This window comes from Castor canadensis, chromosome 2, assembly GCF_047511655.1.
Source record: "Castor canadensis chromosome 2, mCasCan1.hap1v2, whole genome shotgun sequence".
Classification (NCBI taxonomy): Eukaryota; Metazoa; Chordata; class Mammalia; order Rodentia; family Castoridae; genus Castor; species Castor canadensis.
In genome coordinates this window covers 180,095,665-180,111,885 of record NC_133387.1, presented here as the reverse complement: position 1 = coordinate 180,111,885, position 16,221 = coordinate 180,095,665, and the positions used below count along the sequence as shown (strand labels likewise).

The window sequence follows — 16,221 nt, the reverse complement described above, 5'->3', positions numbered from 1 at the left end:
CATTGTGGTTTAATTTGGAAGATTGTGGTGATAAAAATGGAGGATACATTTGGAGGACTTTTAATTGAGGACAAGAGTGCAAAGAAGCTTGAGCTAGAAATCTAATCACAACCTAAAAGGATAAACGTAATTTCTTCCTTTGAGGTGCAGACCATAGGAAAGGAGGCTACCTTAACTTGGGAAGAAAAACATGATTTCAAGATCTTGAAACATCAAGTGATTCATTCAAACCATATTTTGATGATATAAGCATAAATAAATGAGAAACATATGGATTCCATTTTTCTGAAGATCTATACAGATTTAAAATTAGGGCACAAGGAGCTTGGAGCAAATCATGCTTTGGACTTAATCCAAACATGAATGTTTGAGAAATTGTTTGGCATATTCATGAGTCTGCATGGAAATCCATTCATGTTTTGTGAAGTGTACCCAGAACCAGCATCTTTTGTGAACAGACCAATTGAAGAGGGGTAGACTAAACAGATGTGGAAAAGTAGAGGTGTGTGGAGTACACAATAACTTTACATGGGTCAATAAAAATATCAGCAACTTAGACAATCAAAGACTGTCTAAAAACTTACCTTTTATTCCCGCCTGTACACAAAATATACCCATTGTACTAATCAGATCTCAGAAGGTTATGCTGCAATAACAAACAGTTCCCAAGTCTTTGTGGTCTATGGCAACAAAGGGTTTACCTCTCATTCTTGTCTTGCTCCCACTGGCAGAGAGGCTGGGATTTCCTCCATACAGGTAGAGACAGTAGTCTCTATCTGAGACACTCCATTCTTGCAGCAAAGGGAAAGAAAGCAATGCAAAACCACACGGTGGTGTTAGGGACATGACTCAAGTAGAGCAGCTAGCAAGTAAGAGGCCCTGAGTTCAAACCCCAGTATCACCAAACCAAACCAAACCAAAACCACACAGTGGTTCTCCAAACTTTTGCCTCCAGGTAGCAAAGATAATTTCTATTTGAACTTTGTTATACATTAGTCAAAGCAAGTCATATGTCTACTTTGGATTTCAGTGAGATCCCCACGGGGAGAGGGGCATTAGGGTACTACTGTTCTTCCTGCAGGACAGCTATGTCTGAGCAAAGATCACATCTTGACTTTATCACCTCGTAGGTGGTGGGACATAGTAGGTATTCAGTAGATATTTACTTAGTAAATAGATGAAGTTTCTGCTTTTCCTTTTTGAAAAGAAAACATGTTAATATTAGTTCTTTATAGGGATGTTGAAGGGATCAGATAATAATTAGCTTGGCTTAATCATTCCACATTGTAGTAAAAAATCATAATACTATCTTGTACCCCATAAGTATATACAACTATAATTTCCTCAATAAAAATTAAAAAAGGTCAAATGAGATCATCTTTTCTTATTCTTAGGGCACAAGATTGCAGATACTTTTTAGGATCAATAATGTTTATGCTTTCCATACTGGGGGGAAAACTTGTACTCTAGGAAGGATACTCTTGCATATGGTCCTCAAGCTTCATTGCAGTTTCCAGCCCTCTCCTGCTATCTGCACCTCAGTGGGCCCCCTTGTAACCAGGGTCTGCTCTGTCCCTGTATTTTCTCCTCATGTGAACTCGTTCCAAGATAGGGTGAGTTATCGAGCTCTGAGCATCTCTGTTAACAAGACAAAGGTAGTCATTGCTGCAGTCCTTAAATAGCTGGATGCCAGGCAATCACTCATTTGTATTACTTTAAAAAATTCTTTAAAAAAAAAGGAGGGGGGAGAAATGACCCAAGCCTTGTATGCACATATGAATAATAAAACAATAAAAAAAAAGGAAAGAGTAATAGAGAGGATGGATTTGATCAAACTATATTATATGCATATGTGGAAATATCGCAATAAAACACTTTTGTATAATCAATTTAATAAAAATATGAAAAAATTGGGATATTAAAAAAAATCCTCTCTGGGGAGGTGGAGGAAGAAGAATTGTGAGTTCAAGTCCAGCCTGAACTACATAACAAAACTCTGTCTCAAAGAAACAAGCAAATAGTTCTCTGGGAGCTTCCTCCTATTTAAGGTGGCTTGAGAGCCCCATTAGAACATCTGACCCACTACTGGAAACTTAAGAGTTTTCCAATGAATATTTGTAGGTAGGAGATACAAAAGCAACCCATATTGTTTTCCCTAATTTTCAGGGGACACACATAGATCAGCCTCAAAAACTGGCAGCTGACAAAAGATCCATGGTACAGTTAACATGGTACTTCTTCCACATTTGTGGCCTTTAGAACAATATTCATCACTAATCATTTATCTTATCATCACTCAGTTAATTCAGCACAATGAATAATTTAGAAACATCAATGAGCCTTTTATATTTTTGGGTGCTCTCCTTACACTTACACATTTTTGTCTTGATTTTTTTTCTTACTGGATATGGATCACACACACTTGTTTCCTTATACAGATTCTGAAGTTGACCTTTTGCTTGAGGGGCCTCGTTGTATTGGAAGCTCTTAGGGAACCTAGGCATTTACCAGTTCTGACCCACTCCTGCTTCCTTGATAATCCCCAGGAACCAATTTCTTACAAATGCAGAAAGCTTTTCTCAGAATGCCACCTAATAAGTAATATTATGAATGAGGATAGTGAAACCCATTCAGAGACTGTAGATGTTCCTAGCTTCTCCTACAACTTCACCATCATCCAGGAGGTAAGCACATGGTTCTTGGTCCAGGCATCCTGATGGAGGTTCAAAGGGACCTATCCTCCCAATGTAGATGCCCACTGTGCAGCTGCTCAAATCTGGGGCTGTCCATAAGGGAAACTTGTGGCCAGTGGCCAGAATATGGCACCAAATCTGCTTAAATTATTCTCCTCAGGCTTATCCTAGAGATCAAGGCAGGACTGTGACACTGTGTATAAGTTAAGGATCCCAGCTATAAGTAGATGAAATGATGCCTCAAATTAGACAGGCCTAAAAGTCTGGCTTGGTCCTATTTAAAGCATTAGTCTAAAATTAGCCAAGAATTAAAGCTGAGTTCTTAGAAGCTTGATGGGTATATGGGAATTCTGTACTGTCTTTGTAATTTTCCTGTAAATCTAAAATTATTCTAAAAATGCTTATTTGAAACACATTTATTAAAAAGAATCAATCCGTATGTATGACCTAATCTGTCACTGTATTTAGAATGCTGAATTTAAAATAAGTCTTTCATTAGAAAGAAATCAAGTAGGTGACACATTATTTCTTACTGGTATCAGGTGACCACAGTTGGCTAGGTTTGGTGCAGAGGAAAGACTGACATTTACTGAGCAGTCAATGTCTGTAGTCACAGTGGCTGTTCTGGGGTCCTTTTTCATGAAGCAGATTCGAGAAATGCTGGTGCTTCTTACTATATTTCTTACAGTTCGATCCTAGTGCCAGGCTGGCCAGAGAGTTGGGCCTGGGCTCTGGAAAGGAGGACTGTATGCAGAGAAAGGGGCCTCGGGGATTACAGTGCTAGGAAATTGATTGCAACCCTTTCTTTGCGTCTGCTTCTACTTCCAAACTAGTCAGCCCCTGCCTGTCCTTAGATGACCCAGGAAGCCTGTTTCTTGGAGCTGCCAGTTGACAAGTCAGGTTGCCAACAGAAGCCAGTTGCTCTCTTCTGATGCTGGAACTTACAACCTGTCATCTTTTGTTGTCTGAAGAGCAGAGAACAGAGCCAAGCTGGAGAGTCTGTTGTATGAGTCCAGATCTCATCTAATGACACAATGTATTCACACTTATCAAGGAAAAGCAATAAATCCTTTCCACTGCTACCCTTTTTCAGTGTCCAAATGGTCAGGGAAAATTACACCATCAGGATAGGAAGGATGAGGGGGAGGATCTAAGACAGTAATCATTTTTTCCTAGGTTTAAACCCAGTACAAAGAAATGGATGCCATTGTCAGAATGTAGGATATTTATACAACTGCATATCTAACAGCATCCTGACCTGTGAGAGTCAAAGCTCCCAAATATACCAGAATTAATTGATTGCAAAGATTACAAACAACCTAAGAAAGAGAGCGAATGCAGAGTTCAATAATTAGAGAGGGAAAGCATGAAAGAGAAGACCCAGCAAAATCAAATGCAAATTAAAAATCCCTCTTGAGACTTATTTTATCAGTGAGAGAGTGAATGGTGGACAAATAATCAGTGAGTTCAGCAAGAAACTGAATTATTTCGACCCAGGGCTGGCTGCATTCAGGAAGGGAAACTACATAGTTGCTATAAATGGTAGTGTCTGTTTGTTTAAGCAGATCCCAAATTATTTCCTTATCTCCCTCCTTCTGTAGGCTTCCCTTTGACTGGACTATCAGAAGTTGCTCAGGTAGAGTCAGTTGTAGAGAAGATTTGGAGACCCGCCAGAGCCAAATTATATATCACCATTCAGGGCAGCCCTGGGGAGTTTGCTGACTCAAGAGGAAGGCTTTGTTTACAGAGACCAGCATTCAATGGGCCTGGGGTACCAAGTCATTGGAGAGAAACCAATGAAATGAGGATTCTCTGAGAGTCAGGAGAGAATGTGAGAACATAACTGAGGTCTCGAGACAGTACCTAATTCTTGGAGAAAATGTGAAATAGTAAGATGTGAACTCACTCAAGACAAATGACTTGGGATTACATCTGAACATTCCCACATATGCATCATTTGATCCCAAGTAATACCTCTAATAGAAAAAGGGAACTTACCCTAGGTATCCTAAAGGGGTGGTGTTATGAGGATCAATTGCAATCACAAGGACACACATTAAAAATTGTGATTGTAATTGTATCCGTATCAGATACTCTGACCTTAACCAAAACCAATTTTATCTATCCCTCTCTCCCATATTCACCTCATCAATTGTGAGGTTTTATTTTAAATTCATTACTTATAGACAGAGATCTTATTTTGCTCTTTTGATTTACCCACATTATAGAAATGCAGTATTTTTGATGGCCAGTTAGACTTCAGCATATTGTATTTACAGTGAAATCCCTATTGATATTTCTCCATTGATCTCTTCTCCTACATCCATCACAATGGCTTTAAACTACCTACAAATTGACCAAAGCTCCCTGCTCAACCAATTCTCTTTCGGTATCTTGAAGTACTCAATGCGGGATTATCTATATATCTACATATCTTTGTGCGCACACACATTTGCACAGAGCACCTGCCTTCATGGAAAACTGAGCCTTCTTGAAATACTGCACAATTAATTCTCTTGGCCACACTTCAAACAAGAGCAGAATGGATATTTCCCCCATTTTATGGATGAAAAACAGAGGCCTGGTCATTCATGGCATGAATATTCAGGAATATTATAAATGATTAGAACCTATTGGTCTGCCAACCAGGCCTATCATATGCTCTATCATAGTCTTTCTTAACCTCCATTTGAAGGAATTAACCATGGTTCCTTCTACTTTCTTCATTTGAATCTCTATGGAAAGCTGTAATCTCTGTTTGGACTAAAAGACAGTTTATGGGGCCCTGAGGATTGAGGGAGACAAGAGAAGGGCCATAATCCACTGCAGATCTCAGGCTAACACTTGCCTGAGCCGGTCTTTTGGACTGATAAATTAATGCTGTACTGGCTGAACCTACAAGGGCTGTGACGCCACCAGTTGCTATAAAAGAAATTGAGTACTCGTCAATTCCATCATATACCTTGAAGCCATAGCACATGATCCCGAGGTGCTAGGCCAGAAGAATAGATTTTAAGAACTCAGAGAACAAAATTTGTGGTGCCTACAACCTGCTGGCAGCCCAAGAGTCAGAGGTAGATGATTGGATGTCATTAAAGGAGAATTCCTAAGCCTGGGGACATAATTAACAGAACTGTGGCCACCTGCTGTCAGGTGCCAGCATTGGAGGTAATTAGTAAAGTGGGTACCTGAGAATCATAATATCTAACAAGGAAAAGAAGCAGGAAAAAAAGAGCATTCAAAGAAGCAGACTGAAATCCCAAAAAAGATCTTGGGAGTTTAGAATAGCAGTCTGAAGAAAAAAAAAATTGATTGATTCCTTTATGAGCAGCAAATGCAACATCAACTGGACCTGGTGAAATATTACTGGACTTGTGTGCCCCAGGTCAGAGGGTGACCCAAAGCCAGCGTCATTGTGCTGCAGTGCCCATCCGGAGCATCCCACAAATAAAAGAAAAGCGTAGCAATGGATATGGGACATGACGAAAGCCCAAGAGAGCCAAAAGGAGTTGGCAGGTCGCAGGCGGTAGAGGCAAGGGAAACAAAAAGGCCCCGGCCTCAGATTTCTCAAGCAACACAAAGGACTTTGGATTTCAATGCACACTGCCTGGCTCTATTCACCATATAAAAGGGAACAAGGTGGTCAGTGTTAAAGGAAAGAGGAAAAAATGGCTGATGACAGTCTTGGAGCTAAATTTAAGAAAACATCAAATTAAAGGCATGTGTATTGAACTGAGGAGCTAAGAGGGGTGCTCTTCCCCAAACTCTGTGATTAGCAGGGATGGTACCCAGGCTCCTAGGCAGTACATTAACCACCGAGTGGGGGGGTCAAGGAGCCTAGAAATTTCCCCCAAGTCACCCCTTCCCACATTTCCCCCATGGGAAGTGAGCCCTGCTTTCATTTCCACTAACAGAAAACTATCCTGAGAAGGCAAAGCCTTCATGTATGTTCCAGTACTTGCCTTATGAACATGTTAGATAATAGAAATCACTCGGAGAGATTTACATACCATCTGTCACCTTTAACCTTTTAAGACAAATGGCCAACTTTCTATCATTGTTGACCTGCTCTTTATGGTAGACAACAATAAATAAATAAAGTAATTAAATTAAATTAAAAATGGTACTTTCAGGAGTTGTGCCAAATGGTGGCCCTTCACCCATAGGCACCAGGCTGGGTTTTCCTTGAAATTCAGAACTACCTAAGTTCCAAGTTCTTTCTTTTTTTTTTTTTTTTCATTTTTCTTTTATTATTCATATGTGCATACAAGGCTTGGTTCATTTCTCCTCCCTGCCCCCACCCCCTCCCTTACCACCCACTCCGCCCCTTCCCTCTCCCCCCTCCTCAATACCCAGCAGAAACTATTTTGCCCTTATCTCTAATTTTGTTGTAGAGAGAGTATAAGCAATAATAGGAAGGAACAAGGGCTTTTGCTGGTTGAGATAAGGATAGCTATACAGGGCATTGGCTCACATTGATTTCCTGTGCGTGGTGTTACCTTCTAGGTTAATTCTTTTGATTAACCTTTTCTCTAGTACCTGTTCCCCTTTTCCTATTGGCCTCAGTTGCTTTAAGTTATCTGCTTTAGTTTCTCTGCATTAAGGGCAACAAATGCTAGCTAGTTTTTTAGGTGTCTTACCTATCCTCACCCCTCCCTTGTGTGCTAAAGCTTTTATCATGTGCTCAAAGTCCAATCCCCTTGTTGTGTTTGCCCTTGATCTAATGTCCACATATGAGGGAGAACATATGATTTTTGGTCTTTTGGGCCAGGCTAACCTCACTCAGAATGATGTTCTCCAATTCCATCCATTTACCAGCGAATGATAACATTTCGTTCTTCTTCATGGCTGCATAGAATTCCATTGTGTATAGATACCACATTTTCTTAATCCATTCGTCAGTGGTGGGGCATCTTGGCTGTTTCCATAACTTGGCTATTGTGAATAGTGCCGCAATAAACATGGATGTGCAGGTGCCTCTGGAGTAACAGTCTTTTGGGTATATCCCCAAGAGTGGTATTGCTGGATCAAATGGTAGATCGATGTCCAGCTTTTTAAGTAGCCTCCAAATTTTTTTCCAGAGTGGTTGTACTAGTCTACATTCCCACCAACAGTGTAAGAGGGTTCCTTTTTCCCCGCATCCTCGCCAACACCTGTTGTTGGTGGTGTTGCTGATGATGGCTATTCTAAGAGGGGTGAGGTGGAATCTTAGCGTGGTTTTAATTTGCATTTCCTTTATTGCTAGAGATGGTGAGCATTTTTCCATGTTTTTTCTGGCCATTTGAATTTCTTCTTTTGAGAAAGCTCTGTTTAGTTCACGTGCCCATTTCTTTATTGGTTCATTAGTTTTGGGAGAATTTAGTTTTTTAAGTTCCCTGTATATTCTGGTTATCAGTCCTTTGTCTGATGTATAGTTGGCAAATATTTTCTCCCACTCTGTGGGTGTTCTCTTCAGTTTAGAGACCATTTCTTTTGATGAACAGAAGCTTTTTAGTTTTATGAGGTCCCATTTATCTATGCTATCTCTTAGTTGCTGTGCTGCTGGGGTTTCATTGAGAAAGTTCTTACCTATACCTACTAACTCCAGAGTATTTCCTACTCTTTCTTGTATCAACTTAAGAGTTTGGGGTCTGATATTAAGATCCTTGATCCATTTTGAGTTAATCTTGGTATAGGGTGATATACATGGATCTAGTTTCAGTTTTTTGCAGACTGCTAACCAGTTTTCCCAGCAGTTTTTGTTGAAGAGGCTGCTATTTCTCCATCGTATATTTTTAGCTCCTTTGTCAAAGATAAGTTGCTTATAGTTGTGTGGCTTCATATCTGGATCCTCTATTCTGTTCCGCTGGTCTTCATGTCTGTTTTTGTGTCAGTACCATGCTGTTTTTATTGTTATTGCTTTGTAATATAGTTTGAAGTCAGGTATTGTGATACCTCCTGCATTGTTCTTTTGACTGAGTATTGCCTTGGCTATTTGTGGCCTCTTGTGTTTCCATATAAATTTAACAGTAGATTTTTCAATCTCTTTGATGAATGTCATTGGAATTTTGATGGGAATTGCATTAAACATGTAGATTACTTTTGGGAGTATCGACATTTTTACTATGTTGATTCTACCAATCCATGAGCATGGGAGATCTCTCCACTTTCTATAGTCTTCCTCAATCTCTTTCTTCAGAAGTGTATAGTTTTCCTTGTAGAAGTCGTTCACATCTTTTGTTAGGTTTACACCTAGGTATTTGATTTTTTTTGAGGCTATTGTAAATGGAATTGTTTTCATACATTCTTTTTCCGTTTGCTCATTGTTAGTGTATAGAAATGCTAATGATTTTTCTATGTTGATTTTATATCATGCTACCTTGCTATAGCTATTAATGATGTCTAGAAGCTTCTGAGTAGAGTTTTTTGGGTCTTTAAGGTATAGGATCATGTCGTCTGCAAATAGGGATATTTTGACAGTTTCTTTACATATTTGTATTCCTTTTATTTCTTCTTCTTGTCTAATTGCTCTGGCTAGGAATTCCAGTACTATGTTGAATAGGAGTGGAGATAGTGGGCATCCTTGTCTGGTTCCTGATTTTAGAGGGAATGGTTTTAATTTTTCTCCGTTAAGTATAATGCTGGCTGTAGGTTTGTCATATATAGCTTTTATAATGTTGAGGAACTTTCCTTCTATTCCTAGTTTTCTTAGAGCTTTTATCATGAAATGATGTTGGATCTTATCAAAGGCTTTTTCTGCATCTATTGAGATGATCAAGTGGTTTTTGTCTTTGCTTCTCTTAATGTGGTTTATTACGTTTATTGATTTTCGTATGTTGAACCACCCCTGCATCCCTGGGATGAAGCCTACTTGGTCGTGGTGAATAATCTTTTTGATGTGTTGCTGAATTCGGTTTACCATTATTTTGTTGAGGATTTTTGCATCAATGTTCATTAAGGAGATTGGCCTATAGTTCTCCTTTTTGGAGGTGTCTTTGCCTGGTTTTGGGATAAGTGTAATACTGGCTTCATCAAATGTGTTTGGCAGTTTTCCTTCCCTTTCTATTTCGTGGAACAGTTTAAGGAGGGTTGGTATCAGTTCTTCTTTAAAGGTCTGATAGAATTCAGCAGAGAATCCATCAGGTCCTGGACTTTTCTTTTTGGGGAGACTCTTGATTGCTGCTTCAATTTCATTTTGTGTTATAGGTCTATTCAGGTGATTAATTTCCTCTTGGTTCAGTTTTGGATGATCTTATGTATCTAGAAATCTGTCCATTTCTTTTAGATTTTCAAATTTATTTGAATATAGGTTCTCAAAGTAGTCTCTGATGATTTCCTGGACTTCCATGGTGTTTGTTGTTATCTCCCCTTTTGCATTCCTAATTCTACTAATTTGGGTTTTTTTCTCTCCTCATTTTAGTCAGGTTTGCCAGGGGTCTATCGATCTTGTTTATTTTTTCAAAGAACCAACTTTTTGTTTCATTAATTCTTTGTATGGTTTTTTTGGTTTGTATTTTGTTGATTTCAGCTCTTATTTTTATTATTTCTCTCCTTCTATTTGTTTTGGGATTTGCTTGTTCTTGCTTTTCTAGGAGTTTGAGATGTATCATTAGGTCATTGATTTGGGATCTTTCAATCTTTTTAATATATGCACTCATGGCTATAAACTTTCCTCTGAAGATGGCCTTAGCTGTGTCCCATAGGTTCCGGTAGGTTGTGTTTTCATTTTCATTGACTTCTGGGAACTTTTTAATTTCCTCTTTTATTGCATCGATGATCCATTCTTCATTAAGTAATGAGTTATTTAGTTTCCAGCTGTTTGCATGTTTTTTGTCTTTACTTTTGTTGTTGAGTTCTACTTTTACTGCATTGTGGTCAGATAGTATGCACGGTATTATTTCTATTTTCTTATATTTGCTGAGACTTGCTTTGTGCCCTAGGATATGATCTATTTTGGAGAAGGTTCCATGGGCTGCTGAGAAGAATGTATATTGTGTAGAGGTTGGATGAAATGTTCTGTAGACATCTACTAGGTCCACTTGATCTATTGCATATTTTAGATCTTGGATTTCTTTATTGAGTTTTTGTTTGGATGACCTATCTATTGATGATAATGGAGTGTTAAAGTCTCCCACAACCACTGTGTTGGCGTTTATATATGCTTTTAGGTCTTCCAGGGTATGTTTGATGAAATTGGGTGCGTTGACATTGGGTGCGTACAGATTGATGATTATTATTTCCTTTTGGTCTATTTCCCCTTTTATTAGTATGGAATGTCCTTCTTTATCTCATTTGATCAATGTAGGTTTGAAGTCTACTTTGTCAGAGATAAGTATTGCTACTCCTGCTTGTTTTCGGGGGCCATTGGCTTGGTAAATCTTCTTCCAGCCTTTCATCCTAAGCATATGCTTATTTCTGTCAGTGAGATGAGTCTCCTGTAAGCAACAAATTGTTGGATCTTCTTTTTTAATCCATTTTGTCAAACGGTGTCTTTTGATGGGTGAATTAAGTCCATTAACATTAAGTGTTAGTACTGATAGGTATGTGGTGATTCCTGCCATTTAGTTGTCTTAGTTGTTTGAAGGTTTGATTGTGTGTACCTAACTTGATGTTACTCTCTACTGTCTTGCTTTTTCTTATCCTGTGGTTTGGTGCTGCCTGCCTTTTCATGGTTAAGTTGGGTGTCACTTTCTGTGTGCAGGATCCCTTGCAGAATCTTTTGTAATGGTGGCTTTGTGGTCACATATTGTTTTAGTTTCTGCTTATCATGGAAGACTTTTATTGCTCCATCTATTTTGAATGATAGCTTTGCTGGGTAGAGTATCCTGGGGTTGAAGTTATTTTCAATCAGTGCCCGGAAGATCTCACCCCACGCTTTTCTTGCTTTTAATGTTTCTGTTGAGAAGTCTGCTGTGATTTTGATGGGTTTACCTTTGTATGTTACTTGTTTTTTCTCTCTTACAGCCTTCAATATTCTTTCCTTAGTTTCTGAACTTGTTGTTTTAATGATGATATGTCGTGGAGTAGTTCTATTTTGATCTGGTCTGTTTGGTGTCCTGGAGGCCTCTTGCATTTGTATGGGAATATCTTTCTCTAGATTTGGGAAATTTTCCGTTATTATTTTGTTGAATATATTACGCATTCCCTTTGCTTGCACCCCTTCTCCTTCTTCGATGCCCATGATTCTCAAGTTTGGTCTTTTGATGGAGTCAGTGAGTTCTTGCATTTTCTTTTCACAGGTCTTGAGTTGTTTAATTAATAGTTCTTCAGTTTTTCCTTTAATTACCATTTCATCTTCAAGTTCTGAGATTCTGTCTTCTGTTTGTTCTATTCTGCTGGATTGGCCTTCCGTTTTGTTTTGCAGTTCTGTTTCGTTCTTTTTTCTGAGGTTTTCCATATCCTGGCAGTTTTCTTCTTTATTGTTGTCTATTTTTGTCCTGAGTTCATTTATCCATTTATTCATCGTGTTCTCTCTTTCACTTTGGTGTTTATACAGTGCTTCTATGGTTTCCTTTATTTCTTCTTTTGCTTTTTCAAATTCTCTATTTTTATTGTCTTGGAATTTCTTGAGTGTCTCCTGTACATTTTGGTTGACCCTATCCAGTATCATCTCTAAAATTCTCATTGAGTACTTGTAGTATGTCTTCTTTTAAATTATTCTTGTGAGCTTCATTGGGTCCTTTGGCATAGTTTATCTTCATTGTGTTGGAGTCTGGATCTGACTATCTGTTTTCCTCATTCCCCTCTGGTTCCTGTACTAATTTTTTGCTGTGGGGAAACTGGTTTCCCTGTTTTTTCTGTCTTCCCGTCATTGTCCTTGGTGTTTTTACTGTCCCTGTACTGTGTGTAATTAAGTATTTTCTAGCTTGTAATAATAACAATGGTAATATTGAGAATGGAAGAGTGAGCTGAGATGGAAAGCAAGAAGTTAAAGAAAAGGGGAAAACAAATATACAGACAAGAGGGAGAAAGCAGAACAAGGTATCAGACAAGAGAGTTTCAAAGGTATAAACAGGGAGTGTTAGTGTACTAATCAACAGTAAGCTGAACAGACATTAGAGAGACAGAGAGAGGATTGAAAATCAAAGATAAAAAAATAAAAAATAAGTAAATGAAAGTAATATCTGTATATAAAAATGAATTAAAATAAAATGAAAAATAGAAAATTAAAAAAAAAACCAAAAAACTTCCAAGGTTATATGCAATGCAGTTTCAGTCTTAATAATTTGGGTGTCCGTCTCAATCTCCAGTCCTGGAGTTGGTGCCTCCTATGTTGTTCTGTAGTTGTCTCATCAAAGGGGATGCATAAAGTAGAACAAAACTACACACTCACACACACATACACACACACACCCAAAAAAAAAAAAAAAACGAAAGCCCCACCAAGTGTCCCCAGTTCAAATGCAATATAGTTTCAGTAAGTTTTTCGGCTTGCAGGTGTAATTTGGTTGTTCTCTCATCAAAGGTAGGGAGAAAAAGAAAAAAAAGCATCTGGAGACAGCTCTGAGAGTAGTATCTGCAACTGTGGCTTGCCTGCCTGCTGCTCTCAGCCTGTAGCTGGCTGCGTTATTTATGCAGATCTCTGGGGTGAGCTAGCACTCACCTGCTTGCATAGGCTTTGTTTGCTCAGAGTTCTCCTGTATGGGAGCCTCTGCTACAGGCTTTCCCCTTTCCAAGCACTGGGAAAGGTGACACTGCCCCCGTGTTGTCAGGCCTGCATGTTTATTTACAGTTCATGTGGGAGGTGGGTCTTCCCCCCCTCCTCTGAAGTTTTCCTCCCACTGCCACTTTCAGAAGCTTTCCTGCTCCTGCTTACTGGGCGGTGCTGCTGCTCCTGCCAGCTGCCATGTTTGTTTACAGTTCACGTGGGAAGTGGGTCTTCCCTCCTCTCCTGTGTTGTTTTCCTCCCTCCTCCACTCTCACAAGCTTCCCTGCTCCTGGTTGCTGGGCGCGCACCCCGCTCCTGCCAGAGGCTCTCCGGCCTGCCCGGCTTGTTTATTTACAGTCCGGGGAAGGGTTCCCTTCCCCCAATCTTCAGCACTCAGTGTGCCCCACCCTCTTTCCAGAGTGTCTTAACTATTCTTATTGCTTATTACTCAGTTTCTCTTTTTTTTTTCCCAGGTGGAGGTCAGTCTGTCCAGGGGGCTATGCTGCTCTGGCCCAGGCTTGTCTGTGGGGCTACTGCGGTACCACGAAGTTCACCTGGTCCGCGTCTTCCCAAGCCGTATGGGCGCCGGCCACTGGCGGCCCCGGGGGCCCTCCTCGTTTCTCCGTTTAACGTGAAGTGGAGATTCTCTGCACCGGCTGGAGATGTGGAGGGGTCAAAGTTATGCCTTTTGTCAGTGATTATGCCTGCAAAGTGTGTCTCCAGTGTCTCTCCAAGATTTCACTATAGGAGGGTAGCTTTCTGCTTCCTACCTCTAGCCACCATCTTGGAATCTCCTCAGCAGTGTGTAATTAAAATGTAAACTTATGGAATTTGATTCTTTCACAGAAGTGTAGAGACACACATATGTCTGTGAAAAATGTTTCCCCAGGACTGTGTCTCCAAGTTCTTTCTACTCAGAAGATGTTGGGTTTGCCTGCAGGATTCCTGATTTCCTAGCCTAGAATTTATATAGATTCAGCTGATCTCCTGTTTCTGGTTCCCTAGGTCTCTCTTAATTCTCAGCTCCAAGACCCCTAAGTCTTCTCTCCTCCTGTCTGCCTTCATTTGATGTCTCTTGCCTTGTCTTATCTTCTTCCATTTTGGTTGCAACTGCTTTTGTGAGCAACCAAGGCTCATGGTCTAGTGTGACTGGGATATTTGAAGATGGTGGTGAAGAGACTGAAGGAAGAAGAGACACTAAAGCATAAACTACTCTCTGAGCAGGGCCTCTCCAGTGGAAAGTGTTCTTTCTATAGCTATCAATGATGCAGTTTCTTGGGTAATTCTCAATGCTGCCATGACTTAGGTCCTTGTTTCCATGGATTTCAAAACCAAAGCAATTGCAGATATTTTGAAATAGTACTCCCAAAATGGTGCTATATGTTCAAGAACCACATAGGGATTCCCATTAATTATCCTAATATGTGGATCTTTCAATAACTGACTCTTCACCTTGAGTGGACCTGGGTTCTAGTCCTGATTTTGTTATTTACAAAAGTTATCCACCTTATCCAACTCAGATTTATCTTCCAACATCTAAATCAAAGAAAAATATCTCTGCTAATTCATGAACACTATAGTGAAGAAGCCTGTAGATATCAGTGAAGAAACACAGGGCTGAGTTGGTCATCCAACTCAGTGATTCTGCCACTCAGAAGTAGCATCGACATGAAGACCTTAACTTCAATTTCTTGAAAAATTGAATCCAATATCTCTTCTAGTACCCAAATTCTAAATTCCTAAAATCTAAGCAAATTGAGGTCACAAATTAGAACAAAAATTAAAATATTGAAGAAACTACTTTAGCTAATTTCTTAGATTGATTTAATTTTAATATTTTATAACAATGTAGGCCTTTCTACCTAAAGACAATATATTTTTGAAATAGACATTTCTTAGTTAGGAGGTGGGAATTTAGAATTACTTTTTGTTGTACCTTGAGACTATTATAAAATAATTACTCTATATCATGTAAAGAACATACTTTCTGTTTGTTCTGGATGTTTACTGTATTGTTTTAAATGTGATTTTTAAAAATTAATATTAGGACTTTTTTATAGTAGTGAGGTTGAACAACTCAGCACCCTTTTCCTTTTCTTCATACAAAGCCACAAAGAAAAAAAGCCTGAAATCATCATTTTTAATAAAATGGTATAACATGAATAGAATACAAGCTTGTACTTTATGTAGATTGAAATAACATGTAAAACTTTCAAAAGATGCTGAGATTATAATGGAACATGAAGAGAAATGTATAAAGAGTAGCCAAGGAGAGGGAAATTACAGAAAAGAGTAGCAAAAATGTACTCTGAAAGGGAGGGACCCACTCCATTCTTTGCCAAAATGAGGTCAGAACTTGGGAGAGTAACACTAATGGTTGGATCCAACATGATTAAAAATGAATAAACATAAACAAAATCTTGCCTATGTAAAGACTAAAACAAGCAACCATATATGTAGAAAGCAGTCTGTCTCTACATCAGCTAGAAGACTACCTACCCTCTCCCTGCTCCCGACTAGGAACCTCTTGCAAACAACAGGTCCAGGAGAATTCCAGTAATTCAGTAATTAATGATAATGGAATCACTGGAGAGAATGACGCTCCAATAAAAATCTGAAAGAAAACATTAAAACTCATCAGTGAAAGTCATAAACCCACATAAATGAAGAGATGTGCCATGTTTATGGACAAGAAGTTTCAAATTGGTCAGTCTTCCCAGGTTGATCTGTAGATTGATCACAGTTCCAATAAAAATGCCAGCAGTACATTTTGTGGAAATCAGAAAGCTTATTCTAAAATTAATTCAAAAATGCAAGGAACCAAGAATAGCCAACATACCTCAAAAACAAGGAAAAAGCCTGGATGCTGCTGCTGTTTGATTTAGGACTTAATAGAGAGAT

At 39.0% G+C, this 16,221-nt stretch overlaps 1 long non-coding RNA gene across 2 annotated transcripts in view; it reads right to left on the bottom strand.

Annotated features, from left to right (window-relative positions):
• The window catches only part of LOC141420886 (uncharacterized), a 133,959-nt gene that overhangs the window by 95,955 nt on the left and 21,783 nt on the right, over nucleotides 1-16,221 (bottom strand). The window contains exon 3 of one of the 2 annotated variants that reach the window (XR_012445591.1): nucleotides 15,520-15,934. The exons of the other annotated variant lie outside the window; for it this stretch is intronic. This is a non-coding gene — a long non-coding RNA (uncharacterized lncRNA). Of the gene's footprint in view, nucleotides 1-15,519; nucleotides 15,935-16,221 lie in introns of those variants that run through there. 2 annotated transcript variants of the gene reach the window in all.